This window comes from Pipistrellus kuhlii, unplaced genomic scaffold (genome assembly GCF_014108245.1).
Source record: "Pipistrellus kuhlii isolate mPipKuh1 unplaced genomic scaffold, mPipKuh1.p scaffold_m20_p_13, whole genome shotgun sequence".
Classification (NCBI taxonomy): domain Eukaryota; kingdom Metazoa; phylum Chordata; class Mammalia; order Chiroptera; family Vespertilionidae; genus Pipistrellus; species Pipistrellus kuhlii.
The window spans coordinates 30326702-30353833 of NW_023425438.1; the positions used below are offsets into that span (position 1 = coordinate 30326702).

At 46.5% G+C, this 27132-nt stretch overlaps 1 long non-coding RNA gene across 1 annotated transcript; it reads right to left on the reverse strand.

The window, feature by feature from the left end:
* Nucleotides 1-9849: 9849 nt before the first annotated feature.
* Nucleotides 9850-26607, reverse strand: LOC123652223. The gene is made up of 4 exons (XR_006741429.1): nt 24495-26607; nt 24006-24009; nt 11758-11762; nt 9850-9862 (listed from the first exon to the last, which is right to left on the reverse strand). It is a non-coding gene; the product is annotated as an uncharacterized LOC123652223 (long non-coding RNA).
* Nucleotides 26608-27132: the final 525 nt, after the last annotated feature.

Here is a 27132-nt window from a genome sequence, read left to right on the forward strand (position 1 = left end):
AAACAAGAATGAGACACTGTGGGGAGGGGAAAATTTCCCCTTTTAGTTATTCTGGCTGGCCTAATAATCAAATTGACATGAGACAGATCAACAGGAGAAGATAACCAAATGTAATTAAGTATGTGCATGCAAGCGTTCAGGTAAGAAAAGGGGACCCAAGGACAGAGCTGACAGTTGAGGTTTCTATGCCATTTTGAGCTGGAGAAAGGGAGTGATGGTTTACATTTCAAAGGGAAGGTAGGCAATTTGCAGAGAGATGGGAAGGATCTAGATATTTGGTAAACAAATTCCTGCAGGTCTACCCAGAAACAATGGGACACAGAGGGGAGTCTAGCCAACAGACTTCCTAGGTTCCTCCCTGTCTGCCACCCTTAGTTCATGTTAAAACATAGTTGTCTGTGATTATACCTCTCTCCCTGGAGCAGGTTCTCTGTCTGAATCCATTTAGGCCATTTGGGGGAGGTCAAAGTTTCTTCCTGAGGCTTGTTTTTAAAAAAATAAACCATCTGAAAATAAACAATATTTTAAAAATGGGGGGTGGGCATCTTTGAGATGGGAACCCTCTCCTCCTGCCCTTCTACTCAAAGAAAGAATTCAGCAGATGAGGAGCTGTGGGGAGGAGAGATCCAGGAAGAGGGAACAGACTATGCAGAAATCCAGATGCCAGAGGGACCCTGCTGTGTTCAGCGGGGAGATCTCCTTTAGGTGGCTAATGGAGAGAGAATAAGCTGGGGAGATGGGCAGGGCCCACATCCTGTTGAACCTCCTAGGACAGGAGTTCTCAACTGAGGGTAGTTTTGACCCCCAGGGACCTTTGGCAAGATTGTCACAAATGTGTTTGTGTGTGTGTGTGTGTGTGGGGGGGGGTTGGGGGGGTGTAGCTCCTGGCATGGAGTAGGTAGAGGCCCTGGATGCTGCTAAACATCCTACCAGGCACAGGATAGCCCCCGGCAACAAAGAATGATCCAGCCAAAACAGGTCAATAGCGCCGGTGTTGAGAAACTGGGTCTAAAGACTTGGTTCCTCCTTCTAAAGCCAAGAGGAAGCTTGCCTGAGTTTTACAGGAGAGGGACATGATCAGATTTATGTTTTAGAGTGATCAGTCCAGCTGTTCTGAGGAAATGTTGTTCTAGTTCAGGGCCACTCTTCGGAGTCCTCCAGCGTGGGAATTTCCAGCCTCTGTGGTTTTCTTCCCCCCCGGGACTTACCCTGCACTGCTTTGTGGACATCTGGGTCTCTAGGAAAACCCACCAGGTCGGAGAAACCAAGTCAGACACTTAGTAAGAACTGAGCAGGCCAGGGGGTTTCCTGTGAGCACAATACGCACAGCAAGAGGGCCTGTAAAATGTCTAAGGCCCATGTGTCAGGCCCCCCAAAGATGTCCCAATCCCCCAAACCTGTGAATATGTCACTATCCAATGGCAAAGGGATTTTGCAGATGTGATTAACATAAGGAACTTGAAATGGGAAGATTATCCTGGATTATCTGGGTGGGCCAATGTAATGAGAAGGGTCATTGTAAGAGGGAGACAGGAAGGTCCGATTCATGGTGACAGAAATGGCAGGGTGTGTGTGTGTGTGTGTGTGTGTGTGTGTGTGCACGCACGTGGGAGTTGGGGGAAAAGAGATTTGAAGATGCTATGCTGCTGGCTTTGAAGATGGGAGATGTGGCTAGTACAATAAAATAATAAATTTGTGTGCCACTAAATTTCTGGCAATTTGCTAACATAGCAATAGGAAAGTAATACAGGCTGGGAGAAGTATTAATCGACTCTGGTATAAAAAAAAAAAAAACACACCCTGAAAATTTGAAATGAATAATGATATTTTTCAAAACTTGTTTTATAATATTTAATAGATGCAAAAATGTGTAAAGGCTAATATAATACACAATGAAGTATTATCCACTCAAGTAAAAAATTAACCCATCTGATGTAATTTTCCTATCTTTGGGAGATAATCAGTGTCCTAAATTTGACATTTATTATTCCCATACATTTTTATACCTCCAATCAATATGTAATACTGCTTTGCATGTTATTTTATATAAATGACATCATAGTGTGTGTTTTCTTATGGAACTTTTCTTTTATATTTAACTAGAGGCTCGGTGGATGAAATTCATGCATGGGGGTGGTGTGTCCCTCAGCCCAGCCTGCACCTTCTCCAATCTGGGACCCCTCGAGGAATGTCTGACTGCCTGTTTAGGCCTGATCCCTTGGGCAGTCAGACATCCCCCTCACAATCCAGGTCTGCTGTCTCCAAACCGCTCATCTTCCTGCTTGCCTGATTGCCCCTAACTGCTTCTGCCTGCCAGCCTGATCACCCCCTAACCACTCTCCTGCCAGCCTGATTGACGCCTAACTGCTCCCATGCCAGCCCCAATGCTCCTAACTGCCCTCCCCTATGGGTCTGGTCACCCCCAAATGCTCTCCCCTGCTGGCCCAGTAACCCCTAACTGCCCTTCCTGGCCAACTTGGTCACCCCTAACTGCCCTCCCCTGCCAGCCTGGTCGCCCACAACTGTCCTCCCATGCAGACCTCATCACCCCTAACTACCCTGCCCTGCTGGCCTGTTTTTCCCCAACTGTCCTCCCCTGCTGGCCCAATCACCCCTAACTGCCCTCTCCTGATGGCCCGGTCGCCCCTAATTGCTTTCCCCTATAGATCTGGTCGCCCCCAACTGCCCTCCTCTGCCATTCTGGTCACCTACAACTGCTCTTCCCTGCAGGCCATCTAATGGTGGCCATTTTGTGTCTACATGGCAGTAGTCATCTTGTGTGTTGGAGTGTCAGTCAATTTGCATATTCCTCTTTTATTAGATAGGATGTGCTTTGAGATGTGGACAAAAAAAGCCACATGCTAACCTGACAAGCTCAGGGAAGACCTGCATGACAGTCTTGCAAACTCAAGACCTAAAGTAACCATAAAGGATGGTCTGAAATTGAACTTCTAACTAAAAGCAGTTATGGTGGGTAGTCATGTCCAAGGCCAGTATTTTCCCTGATGAGGTCAATCTTTATCTTATTGTTTTGCATTTAAGATAACATACTTATGAAATGTCAGAGTAACTTGTAACTTCCCTTTTTCTGGACCCTTCAGGGCACAACCAAATGTGTCTCGGCGCCAGGACAGAGACCATAAATTCCTTCCTTGTTATTGTTAGCATGTTAAATGCTACTGTACCCATCCATCTAAGTAAAAGAAGCATGTGTCTATCACTTTACTTTTCATCCAATCGAGAGGTCTCCTCGCTTTGCTTTCTCCTGCTTCCCTAATCTATCACCAATGGTTTTCATGTAACCCACTTACATCTCCTCCTTTGATTGTAGTGTATAAAACAAAGTGAAAAACCACCATTCTCCGGAGCATTATCCCAAATCCGTTGAGATTCTGCTTCCCGGCAATTGTTGACAGTTTGGCTCAAATAAATTCACAAAAAATTATTTACAGGTTTGAATGTTTTTATGTTAACAGAGAACTATTATTGTTGAATTATTCTAGTGACTACATGTTACCCAATTGCATGAAGGAGTCATACTTAATTTATCGGTCCTCCTCATCATCGTTTAAGTTGTCCGTTTGGCTTTTACAAACAAGGGAGCCATAAACATTTTTGCGCTTGTCTCTTGGTGCATTTCTACAAGGGTTTCCCCAGGGTTGACTCCTAGGAGTAAAACTGCGGCGACCTTGGATGAACAAGTTTTCCAGAGAGTTCCAAAGTGCTCCTCACGGAGGTCAGGCCAATCTTCATTCAACCAGCAATGCATAGACCTGTGGTGATGTTGTTAGACTATAAAATGTTTGCTGATCTTTGTTGTGACTTTTATTTTTCTGGATTGCTATAAAACTGAGCACCTTTTCCTATGTTTAGTAGATCATCTCTGTGTCTTCCTCTATAAGGTGCCTGCTCATTTCTTTGCCCGTTTTTAAAAAATAGAGCTAGTTTTCTCTCTCTCTCATTAGTTTGCAGAAATTGTTTATATTATTTTTTATGCTAATCCTATGTGTGTTGTAAATCTTTCCCCCCCTTTTTGTGGCTTGTCTTTTCACAAAGACAGGGTGTCTATGAAGGCAGGGAGATGATCTTATCCCAAGGCAACATTTGGGCAGAAATTCAGTTTCATGAACCACCCGAGACTTGAAAATAAGTTATCTAGTTTGTTAGTTTAGTTTCAAGGCTGGGCTGGTGCAGATAGTTAAAGGTGTTCCATAAAATGATTTTCAAAGTGAGGAGTATCTTCTGGACACGTTCGGTTTTGTCAACAAGTCCTCATGAAATGATACCCAAATATTTATTTAAATCCAATATCACAAACTCAGTGTCTACAAGGGCCCGGTGGATATCATGAAAGATTGAAATGGGCTGTGTGGGACATACTGCCTTCTTAGAGGCACTTACTTGTGCCGTAAGTGTGTAATCCTCACAACAGCCCTGTGAAGTAGCTGCCAGTATTATTCTCTTTTCACAAATAAGGAAACCTAGGCTTGGAGAGGTTAAGCAACTTGCCCCAAGTCACATCACCAGAGAATAAAAAAAACAACCACCACCAGGATTCAAAACTAGGTTGTGTGTCTTTAGGGCCCATAACCCTGCCTGTGATGCTAACGTGCTGCTCCAGGTACAAGAAATAGTTCACATTTCTCTTAACTCTACCACAAGGACTATGGCAGTGCTGGTAAGACTGTGAATGGCACCGGGCAGTGGCCTCAGTGTTGGGGATCCCTGGGGCACTGTGAGGACTGTGCAAGCTGGGGAGGAAATGCCGGTTACACGGTCCCCGATTCCCGCCCGATGTCAGCAGGGAATGCAGACCTAGAGTTGCCAGATCTAATTGTTTTTCAAGAGAAGCTGGAAATCCAGATATTTATGGGAATGGTGGTTAAATTTTTTTTTAAAGTACTAATAATCAAGTTCAGTAATTTTATAATGCAGCTCTGGCCAAATAAAAGATTTTTGTGGGCTGCCTCATTATGACCTTTGACGAGGCCCAGAATGAATCGTCTGTTTACAACCTGAATTACCCTGGGGTAACCAGGTTCTAAGAGCCATGTGGACTACAGGAACCTCTTTCAGGTCACAAGTATCTCCCTGTAACACGATGCTTAGGAATGTGGAGTCCTCAGTACAACCTCACAGACTTCAATCATATCTCGCAGTGTCTTTCCAGACGGAAGTGGCCATCCATCAAACAGTCACGGGACCTGGGACTGATGTTCCTGGTGTCCTCTGGCTTTTCGCTGAACCTTGTGAAAAATGATTGTTTTTCCCCTCCCAGGCCAAAGCAAGTGTCTTGAGATCAGTCACTTACTTGAAAATACTGCAGCATTGCCGGGTAATGCTGTTTAGTTAGTTAGATTAAGCTTCCATTCCAGGGGCAATCCATGTCCCAGAGGTGTCAGCCAGTGTTCTATCACAAAGGTCGGCTGCCAAGCTGGCCCTGACAAGTGCTGCATTTTGCTCCACAGCAGACACCGCTTATCAGCACAGTGATATCAAAAAATGGATTTTATCTGATGAATTTAGTGGCTTGGTAATTAGCATGGGGAATGATAGATAACAGCTCTTACTAAGATAGGCAAGGTATGTGAATAGGTTAGAATATTTTAGAGGCATTCCTCACAATTCCCCAAACTGGGTTTAAGAGTCTAGTAAGGTCATTAGCATGAACCTGTAAGAATGGTGCAAACACTTGATCCTGAGCCACTCCTGTTTTCCAACATAGTTTTTATTTGGTGGGGTGGGGTGTGTGTGTGTGTGTTCTTGTTGCCTTCTTCTTTTTAAAAAATATATATATATTTTATTGATTTTTTTTTACAGAGAGGAAGAGAGAGGGATAGAGAGTTAGAAACATTGATGAGAGAGAATCATCGATCAGCTCCCTCTAGCACACCCCCTATTGGGGATGTGCCCACAACCAAGGTACATGCCCTTGACCAGAATCGAACCTGGGACCTTTCAGTCCGCAGGCTGACGCTCTATCCACTGAGCCAAACCGGTTTCGGCTGTTGCCTTATTCTTGTTGCCTTACACTGATCACAAGGATAATGAAATGCCTCTGAGAACTTGGTTCCTCCCTCAGTGAAGCATTTATGCCAGGTGGTGCTTGGGTCACTTAAAGCGACAGGAGCTGGGACTTTGTGGAACCTACTGAGCAGGTTGCGTGAAATGTTCTGTGCGTCATTGCTCACGAATCTTTATTTAATAGATGTGTCTATATAAAGGGGTAAAATGAGATTTGCTTTTGTCATAATGTAATAGCAAGGTAATGAGTAAGCAGGTGACTCTCACCCACTTCAGAACGTCTCAAGCTACTTATAGACTAAAATTAACTCAGGCTAGTTCCCCAGAACAAGATAGTAGAGAGTCAGACCTCAGAGGTGAGAGGTGGCCACGGGAGGCCCCAGGAGTAGCAGGTCATACCTCCTTCCCAGGCCCCGCATGCTGCAGATGGGCCTTGGAGACCAGACCGGAGCCGGCTCTGGACACTTGCTTCCTCAGCCTCAGGTGGTTGCCTGCAAGGACTGTTGGGAATCAGTCCCTGTGAGCTGTAGAACCAAGCAGATCCTGGAAGCCTGTCCCCTCCCACAACAGGAAACGGACAGACAAGCTGGGCTTCGGGAACCAACTCTGTACAATGCTTGCCAGTAAACATTTTAAAGTCTGAGTTAGAGAAGTGGGTTTCCAGTTTGCATTTTTAAAAACAATATCCTCCACAGCTCACTGTGCTAGATTAGAATAGAAGCCTGTAGACACAGCCAGTAAGACTGGAAAGTGAGGCCTCTTTACCAGTTTGGTGGTTTAAACATATGTCCACAAATTCTTTGATACACCTCCCTCCAAAAAGTGGAGCTTAACTACTTCCCCTTGAGTATGAGCTGTCTTGCAGATGGAATAGCATGCAGCAGCAGTGACAAGGAATGGCTCCTGGGACTAAGTCATAAAAAGCACTGTGGCTTCCTCTTTGCTCTTGCTCTCAGTCACTCACTCAGCAGTGGACACTCAGAGGACACTGGACAGCCCAGTGGAGAGGTGCTTGTGGCAGGGAATGGAGGCCCCCTGCCATTAGCCAGCAAGGAACTGAGGCCTTCTGCCAGCAGCCACCTGAGCAGATCAAGATTCTCCAGCCCCAGTTTAGCCTTCAGATAGCAAAGCTACCCCAGCTGACTTCATGATACAACATCACAGGAGACCCCAAGCCAAGTCACCCAGCTACACCACTCCTCAATTCCTGACCCACAAATCTGTGAGATAAGGAATGTTAGTTGTATTATTACACTGCTAAGTTTTGGGGTAATTTGTTATATATAGCAAGGATAACCAGTACAAGTAAGTTAACCTTTAGGTGAATATTACCCTTTGGGGTATCAGAGATCCCTTTGAGAATCCAATAAAAGCTATGGACGCTCTCCTCAGAAAAATGCACAGTCACAAAAACAAATAGCTCAGTTTCTGGAGGATTGTATCCTATCTAATAAACGAGTAATATGCAAATTGATCATACCTCTGCCACACCCACCAGTCATGCCCACAAGCCACACACACAAGCCCATCAGAGTGAGTATGCAAATAAACCCAAGCAAGATGGCTACAGCCACAGAGAGCAGAAGGGAGGCTTGGGTTTCCCCAGCAACGGAGGAAGCCAAGCTTTCAACCAGCCCTTGCAGGCCTAGGCCTCCATTCAATGCTACAAAATTTCAATTATAGAAGGTAAACAAATTCTGACAGAAATGGCTGCAGCCACGAGTGAGCAGTAAGCTTGGCTCCGCTCCAGGCTACAAAGTTTCAATTGTAGAAGATACATAAATTCCAGATACCAGTGCCTCTGCTTGGGTCACGGGGGGCGTGGCAGGCTTGCAATCCACCACAGGTTCCTCACCCAGGCCACCCCACACCCTAAGGGAACCCCCACCCTGATCTGGGGCACCCTTCAGGGCAAACCAGCCAGGCACTACCCATGCACCAGGCCTCTATCCTATCTAATAAAAGAGTAATATGGAGATTGACCATCACTCCAACACACAAGATGGCTGCCCCCATGTGGTAAAAGATCCTGCCCCATGTGGACACAAGATGGCCACCACAAGATGGCCAGCAGGGGAGGGAAGTTGAGAGGGGTCAGACCTGCAAGGGAGGGCAGTTGTGGGTGATCAGGCAAGCAGAGGAGGCAGTTGGGAGGGACCAGGCCTGCAAGGGAGGGCAGTTGGGGGCAATCAAGCCTACAGGAGAGGGCAGTTAGGGATGACCAGGCTGGCAGAGGAGGGAAGTTGGGGGAGACCGGGCCTGCAGGGAAGGGCAGTTGGGTGGGACCCAGGCCTGAAGGGGAGAGCAGTTGTGAGGGAATCAGACCTGTAGGGGAGGGCAGTTATGGGTGACCAGGCCTGCAAGGGAGGGCAATTAGGGGTGACTAGGCCTGAAGGGGAGGGCAGTTAGGGGCAAACAGGCTGGCAGGGGAGCAGTTAGGCATCAATCAGGCTGGCAGCAGAATGGTTATGGGGTGATCAGGCTGGCAGGCAGAAGTGGTTAGGGGCAATCAGGAAAGCAGGCAGGTGAGCAGTTGGGAGCCAGCAGTCCTGGATTGTTAGAGGGGTCCGACTGCCCAGGATAGGGCCTAAATGGGCAGTCGGACATCCCTGGAGGGGTCCCAGATTGGAGAGGGTGCAGACTCCCCCTCCATGCACAAATTTCGTGCACCGGGCCTCTAGTATTCTGATAAAGTCCATCAATAGGTATCAAGTTAAAAACTCCTTTTACTATTACAGTAGTGCAAGTATGAAATCTTTCCCACAAAATCATTTTCCTGTGGATGACTAATTTGAAACATTTTATATCCTTTCTTTCAGTTTATTTTTCCATGAGATAGACGAACCAGCTAGAGAAGGACCCCCCTGAGCCCCACCACATTTCCCGAGGCTCTTCCCACCATGTATTTCTGAGAGCAAACGGGTCAGACTAACTTTTCTCATGGTTCTATTTCTGTGACTCAATTCTTTTGGAAGAGAGAGGGTGGACTTCCAGAATCAGTAATTATTAGAAATACAGGAAGGAAGTGTGTTCTTGAAAGATTAAAGCTCCAGGGTTTAGAGCTTGGTTCATATTCTCAGGACACGTTAGAGCATTTCAGAGAACCCCACTGAGCTCGTTCTCTGGCCACTGGAGCCCCCCCTCCTTGTTTTCACACTCACTTATTTCTGGCTGACATCACTGGTGCAGAGGAGACTGGTTACCGTATTTCTCCCCATCTCCCCTGGGGAGAGAAAGGCCTCTAAGGGGACATAGACACAGGAGAAAACAACTGAACTTCCTCTCTGAGGTCAGTATCTGCTAAGTCTCTTGAGGTCATATTCCTTAAAATATATATATATATTTAATTCATTTCAGAGAGGAAGGGAGGGGAAAGATAGATATATCAACGATGAGGGAGAATCATTGATTGGCTGCCTCCTGCACACCTCACACTGGGAATTGAGCCCAAAATCCAGGCATGTGCTCTGACTGGGAATTGAACCATGACCTCTTGGTTCATAGGTCAACACTTAACCATTGAGTCATGCTGGCTGGGTGAGGCCATGATTTCTGATCAAACCAAAGATAGTAATAGCAGCTCTCTGAGTCACTTCTGCTTTGGGGACTCCAGCATGGTTCTCATTTCCATCCACGAGCAAGCACATTTTTCTGGCCTGTAGAATGTGGTGTAAGGCAGGCAGTGCAGACCAGGAAGAGAGACAGTGCTTGGTGGCATGATGGTGTGATATTTGGGGCAAATTAGGACATCTTAACAGGGGTTGGGCATGTGAAACTGGAACTGTGGAGAGGTCTGGGCTCAGAAATATTTGTTAGTTAAAACATGAGGATAAAAGAACTTGTTTGAGCCCTAGCTGTTTTGCTCAGTGGATAGAGCATCAGCCTGCAGCTTGAAGGGTCCTGGGTCTGATTCAGGTCAAGGGGCATATGCCCAGGTTGTGGCTTGATCCCCAGTGGGGCACGTGCAGGAGGCAGCCAATCCATGATTCCCTCTCATCACTGATGTTTCTATCTCTCTCTCCCTCTGCCTTCTCTCTCTCAAATAAAATCAATAAAAACATATTTTAAAAAAAACCCAAAAACCAAAAAAAAAAAAACCCACCAAAAACCAAAACCCTAAAAACTGACTGGTAAGGAAGAAAGAGAAGCCCACTAAAGAGTGAGGGGATTGATTGGAGAGATTGGGAGAAGAACTGGGAGGACAAGATGTGAGAGAAATCAGTGGACGAGGGAGTTGAAGAATGGAGGGAATGTGAAGTAGTTTCCCCTATGAACAGAGGGCTCAGGGAAATGAAAGCTGAAACATGTCCATTGTAGTTAGCATGAGGAGGGGCTCATGCATGGTCTTGGCAAGAGCTTGTTAGAGTAGAGGAGGCGAAAACCTGTCGGAGCAGACTGAGTGAATGAACTGACGTGGCTCCGTAAAAATGGCTAAACATAGTAGTCACCCAAGGTTTGCAACTGGATAAGGCAGAGACTTAACGTCAGCCCCGATTGTGGACTGCAGGCTAAGAGGAAGCTAGAAGGTTCTTCTGAAAGGATTGTTTTCATTTTGATGTTTGTTCATAATCCACTTTCACTGAATGAGTGAAATTATATTTTTAATAAACAGAGGTAGCTCTCTTGAGGTGTAAACTTTCGGTGTGGACAAGATGCAACTAAATGAACATAAAGAAGTAGATCAAAAGCCATCTGCCCAAACTAGAATGGTCAGAGAGGAAACAGCCTGGCCAGGCACAGTGACATAAGTTGATCATGAATCAAAGAACGGAAGGATGAAGGGTTCGGAGGGGAGAAACAGGTCATTCAGAGGTGGGGGGTGAGGCGATAAAATGGTCTCTGCTGCCTTGTCTAAGCGGATACAGCCTGAGAGACTCAGCCTCTCTGAACAATTAGCACCCGAATGAGATGTATCTAGAGAGCGAAGAGGAGATGGACAAATTGCAGCAAATAATTCTAAGACTTCGACTCAGGACATGGAGAACATGAGAGTTGTAGTATGATTTCATTTTCAATAAATTTATTTCCTTTACATTTTAACAAAAATAATAATCTTCCTAGTTAAAAAAAGAAAAAGAAAAAAGTAAGTATAGACAACGAGAAGCTTCCCTTGGCTGCTGGCAGGTGCTGCCCTCGTGATTCCTGCTGTGGTCCTCTGTGCTCAACATCCACTGAAGGCCTGTCACCAACTTCTAAGGCCATGTTACTATGACAACCAGTCTAGTGATTCTGTCCCTTGGAGACAGTGGCTACTGTGGTGCCCAGCCCTTGGGCAGAGCTCCCTGAGGCCTGCATTCAGGGTCTGATAGCATCTCCAGCCTGGAAGAAGCACTTTCCCTGGCCGGGAGCCTGTTCCCACTGTAGACGTCCCTGCCACTGCCCCGCTGCTGGCCCCTGCACCCACTGCTGCTGAGCTGGTGTGTCCCGCTGGGACGCCTGTTAACATTGTGTAGGCTAGAAAGATTGAATGGGAGGGCCAGCGCCAACTCTCAGGAAGCAGGGCTGGAAGCCCACAACTCTTCCACCATGCGCTCGGTCTCACAAAACCCCGGCCGCCTACGTGCTGTAGCCACAGATACTGCCACCGTGTCTATTAAAATACAGGAAGCAAAGACATAAAATGATAAATTTCCTGCCAAACATCTGAGGACAACCAGATACAAGAAGAGGAACAATAAAACAGGAATGTGAGGATGACCGTTCTATGCCCAGATGCCTTTCCTGTTAAAAAACTCCAGCTTGGACGATGGAGTGGGGAACTTGGTCACGTGGCTGCGAGTTCAGGACAGTCACACAGGCAGCTCTCTGGCTTGTGGGCTGAGAAGGACAGAGCCAGCCTCAATGTCACCATGAAGCCAATGTTGGGTAGTCTCCAAAGTTAGAAGCAGATGAGACTTACTTTGCTGACCTTAGAGGCCACGTGACTTCTTTGGTGGCTGCGGCTGACTATGGTGGCATTTGAAGCTGAGGAGTCTTTGCCACAGTGATGCAGCAGGCACTTTACAATGAACCCTAGAGGGCCTCCTAACATCCCAGAGGCCTTGTGCCATTTGTCGACACCCTCAGACCCACCTTGTGCCACAAGGACCCACCTCCTCCTGAAATCGAATCCACCTCCAATGCCTACAAAGAAAGATTTTGGAAAATGTGGAACAACTTTATTGTTTTTGTTTAAAAATAACAAATTTTATTATAAAAATTTAAGTAATATAAAAAAGTACAACAAAGTTAACACACACACACACACACACACACCTCAGTGTAAATCCTATTGCCCAAAGACAAACATTCCATATATATATACTAGAGGCCCATTGCAGGAAGATTCCTGCAATAGCGTTTCCTGCTGCCGTCAGTTGCTGCCCTGCCTGCTTCTCTCCCTTCTCCCTGAGCCCGCCTGTTTTCCTCCCTTCTCCCCACCCTGCCTGATTCCCTCCCTTCTCCCCCGCCCTGCTTGCTTGCTTCTCTGCAGCTTTGCTTCCTTCTGCAGCCCTTGGTTTCTTTCTATGCTGTCTTCAGTCTTTGCTCTGGCCTGGATATGCAAATTAACTGTCATCTTGGTTGGGTTAATTTGCATACTCTCCCTGATTGGCTGGTGGGCATGGCTTGTGGGCATAGCAAAGGTGTGGTCAATTTGCATGCTTCTTTTTTATTAGGTAGGAATATATATATATATAAATAATTGGGAGATGCTATAGGTATGTGGATAGAATAACTGATAGAATTCTATAAGAATATGACCATACTCTGCTTAAAATATGTTTTTCTTGATTTCAGAGAGGAAAAGAGATAAGAGCTTCAATGATGAAAGAGAATCATTGATTGGCTGCCTCCTGCAAGCCCCCTACTGTGGTGGGGGAATAGAGCCCACAACCAAGCCATGTGCCCTTGTCCAGAATCGAACCTGGGACCCTTTAACCAGCAGGCAGATGCTCTATCCACTGAGCCAAACTGGCTAGGGCTGGTTGTTGCTGTTTTTAATAACAATTCTTTTGTTTTGCACTCAAAATAATATCAGCTCTGTTTTAAATAGCTCTGTATTTTGTTATGGTGATTTTTTGTATTTTCTCCCTCTCTCTCTTAAAATGAGAAGTGGGTACTGAATTTTATCAAGTTCTGTTTCAGTGTCTGTTATTTTTCACTATTTAACCCAGTGATATGGGTGGTACTTTATTTTTAGTATTAATAATAGTTGCCTTTGTAGCAATTCCTTTAATCATTCTTGGGATAAAGCCTCTTTGGCCATGGGGCAATGTTTCCCATAATATATTAATTAAATCTGTTTTATGCATATGTTAATGTGAGATGTGTGTGTGGTTTATAGCTGCAGATGAAGGTTTTCTAGAGCAGTGCTTCTTATCCTTTCTCATTATTGCCCTCCCTGTGGAGACTTTGAGACATTTTTTCTTTATGTCTGTGCTAACAAGCCAAGAGCTTTACTGATGCAGCAGGCACTTTACGATGAACTCCAGAGAGCCCGCCTTCTCTGGGAGGATGTTCGGACAAACTCTCCAGGGTTTCCCACTTCAGAAAGCACAAGCTCTCCCTTTCTCCACAGGCCTCAGATCTGCGCCGCCCAAATAATCCCTCCCCATCTTAGGCTGTGCACACAGGTACCCCTGCCCAACACTGGCCAGCCACTCTGGCAGACAGTCCCAGTGCCAGTTCTACATTAGCCACGGACAAAGGCGCAGACTGTCAGATCCTGCAAAGGATTCAGGAATCATAAGACCATTTCTACCTCCACCTTGAAAATAAAATACTCTTCAGTGGATGCATGTCCTGAAATAGTTGGGAGTTCCTGGGAAGATGGTTCATTGTCAATCCCTTCTTTTTTTAAAAAAGATTTTTTTAATTGATTTTTACAGAGAGAGGAGGGAGAGACAGAGAGACAGACACCGGCAGGGGGGAGAAGAAAGAGAGAGCGAGAGCAAGAGAGAGCGAGAGCGAGAGCGAGAGCGAGAGAGAGAGAGAGAGAGAGAGAGAGGAAGAAATATGGATGGGAGAGGATTGGCTGCATATGTAGTTTTATATCTTGGAATGGGCCACATTTTTAAATCCTCACCCAAGGATATGTTTTTATTGATTTTTTTTTTTTTTGAGAGAGAGAGAGAGAGAGAGAGAGAGGGAGAGAGAGTGAGAGAGACATTGATGTAAGAGAGACACATTGACTGGTTGCCTTCCATACATGCACCTACCAGGGATTAAACCCAAACCTTTTGGTGTACAGGGCAATGCTCCAGTCAACGGAGCCACCGGGCCAGGGTTATTGCCCCTTTCTTTAAGGCACCAATCACAGATAGGACCATCAGCATACGGATCAGAATATTTGCAACACCTGGTGGGTAAGCAGGTATAGGACAAGAGAGAAGACCGAGGAGGGAGGCCCAGAATGTCTCTAGATCCCTAAAGTTGTATGCATTGCACCTATGGCCTTAGCAAGAGAAAATGATGCCATGGAGAGCAAGACTCCACTGGGGAAGCTGCTTGTCAAACCAAAAAGTGAAGCCAAGGATGGACAGTATGTAGCTGGTTTGAAGTCAGGAAGAAGTGGGGGACAGAGGTTAGACTCACAAGCTGAGCTGTAGATTGGGATGTAGCAATGGTATTGAAGTGCATATGGTGCAGGGCCCAAGACTGGTCTCAAAGACTTGTTTTGTCTGTTGCACATGCTTCCTTTGGAGCTTCAGTCTTACCTTCAAGGGACAGAATTCCTTGACTGCCATTTTAAAAAATATATATATATTTTATTGATTTTGTACAGAGAGGAAGGGAGAGAGATTCAGAGTTAGAAACATGGATGAGAGAGAGTCATTAATCAGCTGCCTCTTGCACACCCTTTACTGGGAATATGCCCGCAACCAAGGTACATGCCCTTAACCGGAATCGAACCTGGAACCCTTCAGTCCCCAAGCCGACGCTCTATCCATTGAGCCAAACCGGTTTCGGCTTGACTGCCATTTTTAACGTAAAGTCATTAGCCTTGGAAAGTTGGGTGGGATTTAGCGTACACCTGTATTGTCGTAGGTAGTAACATGTAGTGGCCAGCTGAGGTGACTCCAGTGAGTGATACTTACTCCTGTATAGTCAATCCCCTCCCATCAAATGCAAGTGGAACCCATGACTTGCTTCTAGCCAATATGCCATGGCAAAGGTGAGGAGATGTCAGTGCCTTGATTAGGTGTGTCCGGTGGCTAAGGTGATAGAATGTCACTGCTTGATTATGTTTGTTATATAAGACTGTTCGGTAGAGAGGAGAGAGGGATCGCCCTCTTGGCCGTGAAGAAGCAAAGTGCCATGTTGTGAACTAACTGCCTTTCGAGAGGGCCACCTGGGAAGAGACTGCGGGCGGCCTTAGGGCTTGAGGATAGCCAGCGGTCAGGAAGGAGCTGGGCCCTCAGCCCTGCAGACACAAGCAAACGAATTCTGCTAACAACCAATGACCTTGGAAGCAGGTCCCCCCCAGTCAAACTACCAGATGAGAACACAGTGCAGCCAACATCTTGATTTCTACCTGTGGAACACTGAGCCCAGGACCCAGCTAAGTGATACCTGAACTCCTGAACCAAGGAAAGTAGAAGAATAAATATGTATTCATGGAAGCCACAGAATCTGTGGTAATTTGTTATGCAGCAACAGAAAACTAACACACACACACACACACAGGCACTTCTAGTTGAATTATCTTCTACATTTCTCCCTTCTTCTCAAGTTATTAGCTTAATATTTATTAGGTGAAGTTTGGACTTACAGATTGTTAAAAAAAAATTGTTCTTTTCATATGTTCAAACCTTATGAGCATATACTTTTGTGTTCTATTTTCTTATTTTTAAATTTTTATATTATATATTCATTGGTATCTCCTTCCTCAATTCAAAATTTATTAAATTATGGCTTTACTTTTCAAATACTTAGCTTTTGATTTTACTTATTGAACCAGTAAAATTATTTTTCATTTTCAAAAGTATTTCCTTCTACTTTTATTGTCACACTAGAGGCCTGGTGCGCAAAATCCGTGCTCAGGTACAGTCCCTAAGCCTGGCCTGCAATCAGGGCCATCTTCTCCAGCTGCCTGCAGCCACCTTCCCCTCCCCCCCATGCCATCCACCCCTGGCTCCCGCCATTCACCATCAGGTGATCGGTGCCACATGGCCAGGGGAAGGGACTGAAAGGTCGGCCATTCCCGCCCACTTGCCGGCCCTGCCCCCACAGCAGGTGGCCAGCAGGCGATTGGAGCCTGCTGGCAGGGAAAGGGACCAAGAGGTGGTCAGTGCACCTCATAGTGAATGGCCCAGTGGTCGTTCTGCTGTTAGGGTCAATTTGCATTTTACCCTTTTAATATATAGGATAGACGCCTGGTGCATGGGCGGAGGGGGCTGGCAGCCTGCCCTGCATGGGGCCTGGGTCGGGGTGGGGGTCCCTGCTGGGGGCAGTGCTGGTCTGGGTGAGGGGCCGCAGGTGGTTTGCAGGCCGGCCACGCCTCTGGCTTTGTCAGGAAGGACATCTAGAAGACGTCCGGTCTAATTAGCATAGTACCCTTTTATTAGTATAGATTTTCTTCTTCCTCTTTATTTTTATTTATTTTTTTAATACATTTTATTGATTTTTTACAGAGAGGAGGAGAGAGGGATAGAGAGTTGGAAACATCAATGAGAGAGAATCATTGATCAGTTGTCGCTTGTACACCCCCTACTGGGGATGTGCCCGCAACCAAGGTACATGCCCTTGACCGGAATCGAACCTGGGACCTTTAGTCTGCAGGCCTACGCTCTATCCACTGAGCCAAACCGGTCTCGGCTTCTTCTTCCTCTTTAGCCTGACTTATCTTCTCATTCCTTTTCTAATATCTTCAGAGGAATTCTTTCTAAAATGTTCTCTTTTTATCAACCTCTAAAACAGAGAACATTTCAAATTATAAAAATTTCTAAAAGTACTGCTATGAATACATTCCAGAGATTATTGTGACATGTTTTAACCATCATTGTTTTCTGAATAAACTCCTTTTTTGTTCTTGATTTTCTTTCCAATCCAATTGCTGATTCAGTAAAACATTTAAAATGTCCAAGTAGTTGGTTTATTTTTATTTGTTTTGGTTGTTACTTTATATTTCATTCTATTTTGGCCAGAGAACATAGCAGATATAATTTCTGTTCTTTTTGAACTACTTGAGATTGTGTTTGTGGCCTAGCATGTGATGTATGAGACCATATGGGAAGTTGCCATGGACAGTTGGAAATTATACACAGCACAAGAGATCTATTAATTCTGTCTCTAAGATACTTTTTCTCAGGGGCTGGGACCGTCTCAGAAGCTAACGTAAGAGCTGAGCAGCATCCATGAGTATGGATGGTTTCTGGCAGAGCTGAGAAGGGCACCACTCAACCAACCAGTGGGAGTGTTGTTGAAATAGAGAGAGAGTAGTTAAGAAAACAGCTGGTGTGACAGGCCAGAGAGATGGGGACACAGTGTGTCGCTGTCAAAGGAGGCAGAGAAGTCAGTGAGTTAGAGAGGGAGGTATGGATCTTGCTGAAAATCCCTATGTTACCTAGTACTTCAGTTGGCTGCATGTGGTAGATTCCTCTGTGCTGTATCCAGACTAGTAAGTGTTTAGAATTATCTCTAATGACTAACTTCTGTTCTTTCTGGTAGAGACGGGGGAGGGGACACCTTTATAAATTTATGTCATGCTTTTAGGAAAATAGGGGGAGGGCAAGAGAGCTTTTCTTGTATTTATTCCTCACACCCCCCCCCCCCTTTTTTAAAAAAAATATTTTTGTTGATTTCTGAGAAGAAGAAAGAGGGAGAGAGAGAGAAACATCAATGATGAGCCGAAACCAGTTTGGCTCAGTGGATAGAGTGTCGGCCTGCAGATTGAAGGATCTCAGGTTCAATTCCGGTCAAGGGCATGTACATTGGTTGCGGGCACATCCCCAGTGGGGTTTGTGCAGGAGGCAGCTGATTGATAATTCTCTCTCATCGATGTTTCTAACTCTCTATCCCTCTCTCTTCCTCTCTGTAAAAAAATCAATAAACTATATTAAAAGGAAAGAAACATCAGTGATAAGAGAGATTCATTGCCCGCTCCCTACTGGGGATTAAGCCCGAAACCCGGGTATGTGCCCTTGACTGGAATCAAACCCAGGACCCTTCAGTCTGCAGGCTGACACCTAATCCACCGAACCAAACAGGCTAGGGCCTGTATTTACTTCTCAACTGCCTTTAGCAGCTCAAAATAATATTTATGCCAGAGTGGCACATTTTGGGGTGGCATATTCTGCTACCTTTCAAGGTAAAAAACAACACACTATAGCAGAGCATGAAGTTAGAAAGAGCCTGAATTTTGATAATTTCCCAAACCTCTGTACTGGTCCCGGAGGCCTATCAGACCTGCCGTGTTCTTGCTATTTGAGGAAAATATCCTATTTGGTTAAGCTGCCATATTTGCACCTCTATTTTTATGTAGCAGAATTCAAGCATAATTGACGATAGGCCAGTAAAATACCTTACTGTCATTGTTTTTCTAGAAGAACTTTCCTTGTACTTATAACCATTTTTGTTTTATGTATTTTGTAATTAGATTGGGGAGGCGGGGAATGCATCATTGGTATTCAGTGTTCTTAGTATTTTGTTATTAAACATGTCTTTTCCATCATATGATAACTTTTTCATTCTTTTGAATACTTTTTGCCTTTATCTGGTAGGCAGTGAAAAGCAAAATTATTTTGTTTCTCATAGATGAGAGCTGAAAGTTCTGATTGTTGATAGAACCAAATATAGACAAGAAAACGTTCATTGTTTTAAGTTAATTGCCTGTTACTGCTGGAAAGGAAAATGTGACTTACCACAAGTACTTACTTATGAGATACAAATAAGCAAGAGACATAATGGAAAAGAAACAGGAAATATAAAATATGAGCCCAGAAAATGACTAAACATCATAGTAAATGGACACCGCCAAAATTCTTCTACCAAAATCTTAGAGCCTCAGTGCAGATCGGAAAACAAAATCCATTAGTAAATTAATTCTGAGGCCACACAGATGTGTGTGTTTTTTTTTTGTTTGTTTGTGTTTTTTAAAAAAAGGCAAAACCCAGGAAATAAGACAATACTTCTATCCAAGTCAAGCAGAGAGGAGGAAGGGGAGGGTTTCTCGCGTTGTCATAGCCCTCTGAGGGCCCCTCTCATCTCCTCAGTCCAGGTCTCCCACCGGAAGGGGCCACTCCTCTCCAAGATGTGCTGCAAAGGCGTTCTGGGGGGCCCTGGCGGCCCCCATTGGAGTGGGTAGAAACTGCAGACTCCAAACTCTAGTGAGGAAGAAACATACATTTCTGTTTTCCTGAATGCAACTGGTCTTCTAGTACAGTCTCCACTCCATCAAGCTGTCCTGCTCCTCATCCCAGCCGGTGGGGCCAGCCCCCTTTTCCTCGGATTGCCTACTTCTGGAGGACTCCCAAGGCCCCGGGGTGGGGCGGGGCAGAGGCTCCCTGGGGCCTGGGCCCAGGCATCTCTCCTCTTCTGTGCTGGCTCGGACCGGCTCTGTCTGCCTCCACACGGTGCTCACCCCTTTCCCATCCCTGGGGCTTGCCACCTCTTGGAGACGGATTCTGCCTGGAAAGTGAGGCCTACAGATCCTTCATCTTCATTCTGATCTTGCAGTCTCTGGGGCTCGGCTCAGGACAGAGGACCCTGCATCCTTCTGCCCGTGACCCTTCTGCTAACGGCTAAGTTAAAGGCGGCATAATTAGTAGCATGCGGGTCGTGTCCAGTTCCAGGAGATATTTTGTCTGGCTCAGACAGTATTTAAAGATTCCTTTCAAAAGGTTAGGAACATTTTGTTATGAGAGCTTTCGCTTTTAAATCCATCTACCAATTTGCAGGAAATGCAGGAGACAGAGGAGCATGTAAATGACACCAGCAAAACCCAGACTGTGGGAAACTCTATATGACCACAGGCATGGCTTCTTCTTTGTTGTTGTTTTTTGTTGTTGTTTTTAGAAAAACAATTTTTAATTGGTTTTAGAGAGAGGCAGATTTGTTGTTCCACTCATTTATGCATTCATTGGTTGCTTCTTGTATGTGCCTTGACCGGGATTGAACCCACCATCTTGGGGTATCGGGATTGATGCTCTAACCAGCTGAGCTACCCAGTCAGGGCCCAGGGCTTGGCTTCTTTAACAAATACATTGCAAGGGACAAAAAAGAAGGGGAGCGAGCCTATAGGTCAAAGGAAACGTAAAAACATCAATCGCGTGCCATGTGCAGACTTTGTTTGGATCCCATTTCAAACAAACTGTAAAAATATAAAATACTATAAACATTGGTGACCTTCATGGAAAAAATTGTAAATGTTAACACTGACAGGCTATTTAATGTGGAGTTACCGGGGTTTATTTAGCTATGACATTGTGTATGGTTAGAAACACGAGTCCTTATTTTTACAAAGAAAATGGGTGAGTCTAGGATTTACTTCCCAATATTCAGGGGAGGGGGATGTGGGTGGGATTACAGATGGAACAGAACTGACCATGAGTTGGTGCTTGTTGACACTTGGTGATAAGGGCAAGCAGGTTCATTATATTGATTTGCCGCTTTTCACTATGTTTGAAGTTTTCCATAGTTACCTTATTTTATTTTTAAAAAAAATTTTTAGAGGAGAATTTCCACATAAACATTCTGAGTTTTGGGTTCTCTGGAAGAAAATGGAAGGATCTGGTAAGAGGCCGGACCTCCACCCGGCAGCAACCAGCGGGAGTTGTGGGAAGTGCTATAGGGCGGCATCTGCCAACCTCGGAACCACGTCTCCATGCTCCCTGCTGCTCGCAGCCTGGCCCTAACCCTAACCCTAACCCTTACCCTTACCCTAACCTTAACCCTGCACCCTCCTTCCCCACGGCCTGCCTCAGCTGCCAGCGTTTGGGTTTGTAGCCCATGGGAACTTTCCTCTCCTTCCTTCCAGCACTCTCCTTCCCCGCCCGGCCACCATGGTTGGACCCAGTGGGGCTGGCCCAAAGGAGCTGTATGCTCTTCAGCTCTTTTCCACTATGTTTTTCTCGCAAATCTTTCTGGGCCATGAATCCTTTTTGATCCCCTGAGAATCCAGGATTTCGAGACTCAAAAGCATGAGACGAAAAATCCATTAGAAAATTAATTTATGAGGACAAGCAAATGTTTTTTTTTTTTTTTAAAGGCAAAACCCAGGAAGGAAGACAATACTTCTTTTATAGTCAAACAGAAAGAAGGGAGAGGAAGGTTTCTAGAGGCGGTAGGGACCTCTGAGGGTTTCGAGAAAAGCATTTTACAGAAGTGACACTGAGCAAGTTAGTTATCTATAAAGTATCTACGAATCACTGACTCGACAGAAACACATTATCCTTATCTGGGACCACCTGGACAATCTAGAATAATCGTGCTATCCAGATTCTGAGACCACTGAGTCAACAGGAATGCACTATCAGTAGCTACTGAGGCCATCTAGGATCATGGAACGATCTTGGGTCCCAGGAACGTGCTTCGATGACCAGTGAAATCACAATCAATGGGATATTTGAACCATCCTCAGTGGAGTATTGGGATAGCATCCATACATTCAGAAAAAAAATCAAAGAAACGTTTACATGAGTACAGAACCCAAAACAGCAAGGTTAAGATATTACATGGTATTTTTTACCCAAGTATGGTTGCTACCAGACTTCCGGTGTAGCTATGGATCATATACCTATCGGAATGGCTGATATGAAGAAGTTGGATGGTATCAAGTTCTGCCAAAGGTGGAGGAAAACAGAAATGCTCACAGGCCTGTGGACGGGTGTAAGCTTTCCCGGCAGCAGCTTGGAAGTGTTCAGTGAAATAGAATATGGACCCACCCCACGCCCAGCCCTCCTGGGTGCCGAGCCCAAAGAGACTCCTGCCCAGCTCCCCAAGGAGTGAGTATGTTCTCGCAGAATCGTTTGTAAGAGTGAAGCTTTGGAAACACCCAGAAGTTTACGAATAGTAAAGCAGATACAATAAAACGTGTGCTCTGCAGACGAGTGCTATTCAGCAGGCAAAAGGGAGTGCTCAGGTCCATATTCTTCTTGGTCAACATAGAGCCATCTCAAGACCTCAGAACCCTGCCTGGAAAAAAGTGAGGAGAGAGTGATATGTGCACAAAGGAACACTGAAGGTTATTATTATTATTATTATTATTATTATTTTAAATAGGCACACAATAATACCAATACGGGGCCTGATACAAATGGAAATACAGAGGAGTGGGACATACAGAATCGCAGGCATGGTAAGAGGAGAAAAGTGAGATTGGGGATGGGGTGAAGAGGTTAAAAAAAACAAACGTACGTAGAAGTGAGCCATGCCAGGGCTGATAGAGATGGTGTGCCTTGGACCAAGGAGACAGCTCATTCCTTCTGCGTACATGAGGTTTCAGCAAACAGAACCAAAACAAAACACCAGTTAATATGTAAAATATTAACCTGACGCAGGTGGAAAAAGAACCGAGCGAGTGGCTGTGAATAATGACAGGCCTGACACGTGCCCCGCGGTGGCAGCCAGGGGGCCTCCGGGCAGCGCAAGGGGACGTGGAGTGTCCGGGGCCTTCCACCCCTGTGACTCTCCAATGGCTGAGCTCCTGCTGGGGTCACTCCATGTGGCGGCCTTGAGTCTCTATAAACACAGCCTCCTTCCAGCCCCTCCGACGGCTATCAGGGGGCCTGCGGGGCCAGGAGATTTTCCCACAGGTTGTCAGCTCGGGGAGGCTCCGCCCGGTGTTAGCCGCCAGCTCCTCCTGCAAAGCCAGGATGTCCCGGGAACAGATGCTGCTCCTGCCCACCTTTCCTTCGGCGCCTTCTGTACCCAAAGCTGCTTCGCACACATGCTCTACGCTCCTAACTAGAAAGGCCCAGGTTACCTTTTCTCGGGATGGGAAGGGGCAGAGGAGAGCGGTTCTAGCGACGGCTCTGAGTTTGCTCGAAGACAATGAGAGGGAGAAGGACCATGAGTTCTCTGTTGTCTCCCGAGCCCATCCTTTTACAAACACATTCAGCGCAGCGTCTGCACCAGGAACTGTGCTGGGCACCATGTGGTTTGAACCGGACGCGGTCGCCTGCCCTCAGGGAGGTTCAGGGTCGTGGGGAGCGAGCAGTGCGTGTGGCCACGCGGGGGGATTGTGAGTGTGAGGTGCTCGGAGACCACGGAGGTGGGCGCCTACCTCAGATGGGAGGGCATCGGGGATGGCTTCTTGGAGGCGGTGCTCCTCGCTGAATCTGGAGGGATAAGAGGAGTTAACAAGAAGGGGAGAGGTGGTCTTGCTGGAGGGACGAGCACAGGCGATGACTGGGAGGCAAGAAACAACGGGAAGCAGTGGGAAGATGTCTATAGTTCGTCATCTCTGGGCTCAGGCAGATCGTGTTAGGACTTAACCAGTGTCCTACCTCCTTGATGAGGCCTGCGGAATTGCCCCAGCCCCATCCTGCTCCCCTCCGCTGCATCTTGGGCCAACTTTTACAATCACGTTTCCCTACTGTGTGTGTGTGTGTGTGTGTGTGTGTGTGTGTACTCACACCCAGCCAGAGGGTTTCCTATCCCAGTCCTGGCTCGGAGAAGGGCTCGCTAGCCCAGGGCTTCTCCCTCCCAGTGCCTGGCATTTAGCCTTCACTCCCCCACGGATGGCCTGATTCACCCAACTCTGAGCGGCTGTGCTGCTCAGCGAGGAGGGAGACGGAGGCCATGGGGAGCAGCACCAGATCCCCCCAGTGCTTTGGGCATTCGGTCTCAGAGGCTTCTGCCAGGTTGGGCCTGAACCAGGCTGACAGCTGGGCCGGTGCCCAGGTGGACCTTCTTCTGGGAGAGAGAACTGAAAATCGGGTAGCCCGCCTCTCAGCTGGTGCCCGGCGATCCCCACCGCCAGGCTGTCATGTTGTGTGGTCTCCTTCCTTGGAGCTTGATGGGTCTGCGTGACCAGCAGAATGCAGCAGAAGAGATGGCACGTGCCTTAGAGGTCAGCTGACCAGAGCCATCAGACTTCCGCCTCAGCTTCCATCTTGGACTGCTCCCTCTGGAAGGAGCCCCTGCTGTGTTGTGAGGACACCCAGGCAGCCCTGTGGGAGGTCCACGGCCTGTGAGGAGCCATCCTGGACGCACCTCTCCAGCTCCGATGAAGTGCTCAGAGGACGGTGGCTTCCTGAGAAACCCGGAGTCGCCAGCTTAGCGGCTTCCAAATTCCTGGCTCTCAGATACTCTTAGGAATGTTAAACGTTTGTTTTTAAAGCCCTGGCATTTTAGGGTAATTTATTACATAGCAATAAATAACCTACACGAAGCATTTAGCAACAAGGAGCGGCTTTTCCTGCTCATGTTTGGAAAGGCTTCCTGGCTGGGGTTTGGCCTCCTTTGACAGGCAAAAATATTGGGGCTCCCAAAGGTCACAGTCACTCACCCCCATTTCTTTTTCTCACTCCTTCTCCCTCCCCAGATACTTCCCTGGATGAACCAATAATCCAAGGACAGACCAGAAAGAAATCTCACCTGCACTTCCCTTAGAAATCTCACCTGACTGCCTGGAGCTTCAGGGAAATCAGCTGCCCGGACCCCATCCCCATTGCTCCGGGGAGGTGCCCAAAGAAATTGTGTCAACAAGCCAAGCCTCATCAGAGCCTTCATCCTAACCCTACAAAAGCCCTAATCCCTGCTCTGGTTAAACTGGAACCTAAACCTTTACGTCTGGTTATTCCGTGAGTTACTCATTAGTCCTTGTGCCCACTTTTAGTATGCGTGCAAACCTCACCTTTTCTTTTGTGAATCTGTCTATTGTTAGTTAACTCACATGCCCCTGCCCCTACCCTCACCCCTCAAACCTAAGCTGGTAGAGGGAAAGTTTTTCCTTCCACGGCCCCCTCACCCCAGGGATCCACAGAAATACTACCGCTGGACCTCGGCCACGGGGAGGCAGGACAGTGAGAAGCTATAAAAATTCATTAGCGGGTGGAATGGGGAACTGAGAAGATAATGGGTTCACATGGGCCCCATCCAGACTCACCTGCCTCCTGCTCCCAGCAAGACCACTTCCTTAACCTTTGGCCCTGAGAACAAGGAGGGTCTGACCAGCATCTATTATAATAAAGCTTCTGGAACAAAGCTTCCGGTCTGTTGACCACAGAGACAAGAGTTTTGGTCAAACTAGAACATCTAGGCGTCAATTGTGTTTTAGCTTTGGCCCAGAAAAGCAGCAAAACCAAAGTGAACAGGTAAAACCAACTTGTAATCAGGACCCCTACCCTAGCACCGACTGATCGCCAGAGACCGTGACACTGACTCTCTACACTCGCTCATTTCGATGAATCATCGTATTAAAGGACACACCTGCAAAGCTGATGTGAATATTCTATTGAGATCCTCCCCTGAGACCTCCCTTAAAATTCCTCCCTGCCTTTAGGAAACAGACAAAAACCCACAGGGCCCACACCTTCCTACGGAAATGGAATTTTTGGACTGGAACCTGGATTCTTTGTCCGCCGGATCCGAAGAATGAATCCACGGACAGAAGGTGGTACAGCAAAGGTGGAGATTTATTGAAGAACAAGTACAGACTCCGCGTGGGGAGAGGGAAAGAGTCCCATAGAATGGTCTCCCACGTGAGGAGGGGGAGAGGGTCCCACTGAGTTCTTTTTCCCTATAAAGGCTGCCAATCCAATTCCCCTATAGCCCTCTGATTGGTCACTATTCCCTTAGGCTGGTTACTGGTTACTATATAGGAATGCTGGAAGTTCACATCCTAGGCCACATGTTTACTAGGGGAAATCAGGGGGTGTGGCGGGGTGGGGGTGGGGGATGTCCCAAGACCAACCCCTGGACTCAACCCTGAGGGCCAACCTGAGTCCTGCCTAGGGAAGGGGAGCCTCCATCCCGATCACACTCCTTCCCGCCTCCCCAGCTTGGCTCAGCCAGGTATCTTTGGGGATGCCCCCAAACTTCCCTACCTGCACAGACCATTATTTTTCAACCAAGGGTAATTTTGCCCCCCCCCCCCCATCATGTGGCAAAGTCTAGAGGCATGTTGTTTTTTTAATTTTATTTTTATTGTCACAACTAGAAGGTTGCTAATAATTGCCCATAGTAAGAAGAGGTCCGAGATGCTGCTAAACATTCTAAAATTCACAGGATGGCCCCTCCCAACAAAAGATTACCTTGTCCAAAATGCCAATAGTGCCTCGGTGGAGAAACAGACCTGGGCCCCTCCCACAGCCTCCTCAAGGCCCAGGACCCCCTCCCCCACAGGATGGTTCCTGTCACGTCTGCACCTCTGAGAGCCACCACAGAACATGGATGATTCCATTTGCACTCCAGCTCTAGGTTCTTGGAAATAAAATAAGGATGTTGAGGTATTGACACATGTAGTTGACATTATTTTGTGTCAGGCTCTGTACTAAGCATTTTACATACTTCATCTTATTATCTTTCACAATTTAGATGCTGTTATGATCCCCATTTAATGATTGGGAAGCAGGATTGAAATATAGTGGCAACCATACTTTGGTAAAAACTGCTATTTAAATTTTAACCCTTCTAGTTTGGCCCCTGCATCTGATGAAAACACAGGGTACTTACCTCAGCTTCCAGGTGAAGACCTGGAGGCTAAGGCAATTTTCCCTTGCCTGGGACCAGGACCACAAGAGAATGATTCCCATTGACTCAGTAGCTTCAGGGATAGAAACTGTAGATAACCTTTAGAGTCTAACCGCTGAGCTCTGCTTCTGTGTTATCGCTATTGCAAGATAGGGCCACATTTCAATGTCCAGCAGGATGTGACTGGGAACCAACCCTGTGGGCTGTCCCCAGTCTTTAGAATTTAGTCTTTAGGATTTAGGATTTAAAACAAAGGAAAATTCTTGTGGTTTGAACCTTTAAAAGGGACTCCCTACCCCTGAAACGGGGCAGTCATTTGGAGTCCACCTGCGTGTGGTGCTCTTGTGGCTGTCCTGGCCAGTTCAATAAATCCTTGCTTGCTTTTGTTTTAATTAATTAACCAGCCTCCGGTGGTCTTATTTTGAACCCAGAGTTCGACCCCACAACAAGGATTATAAATGTTAAGTAACACACTAACGGTCCCACAGCGAG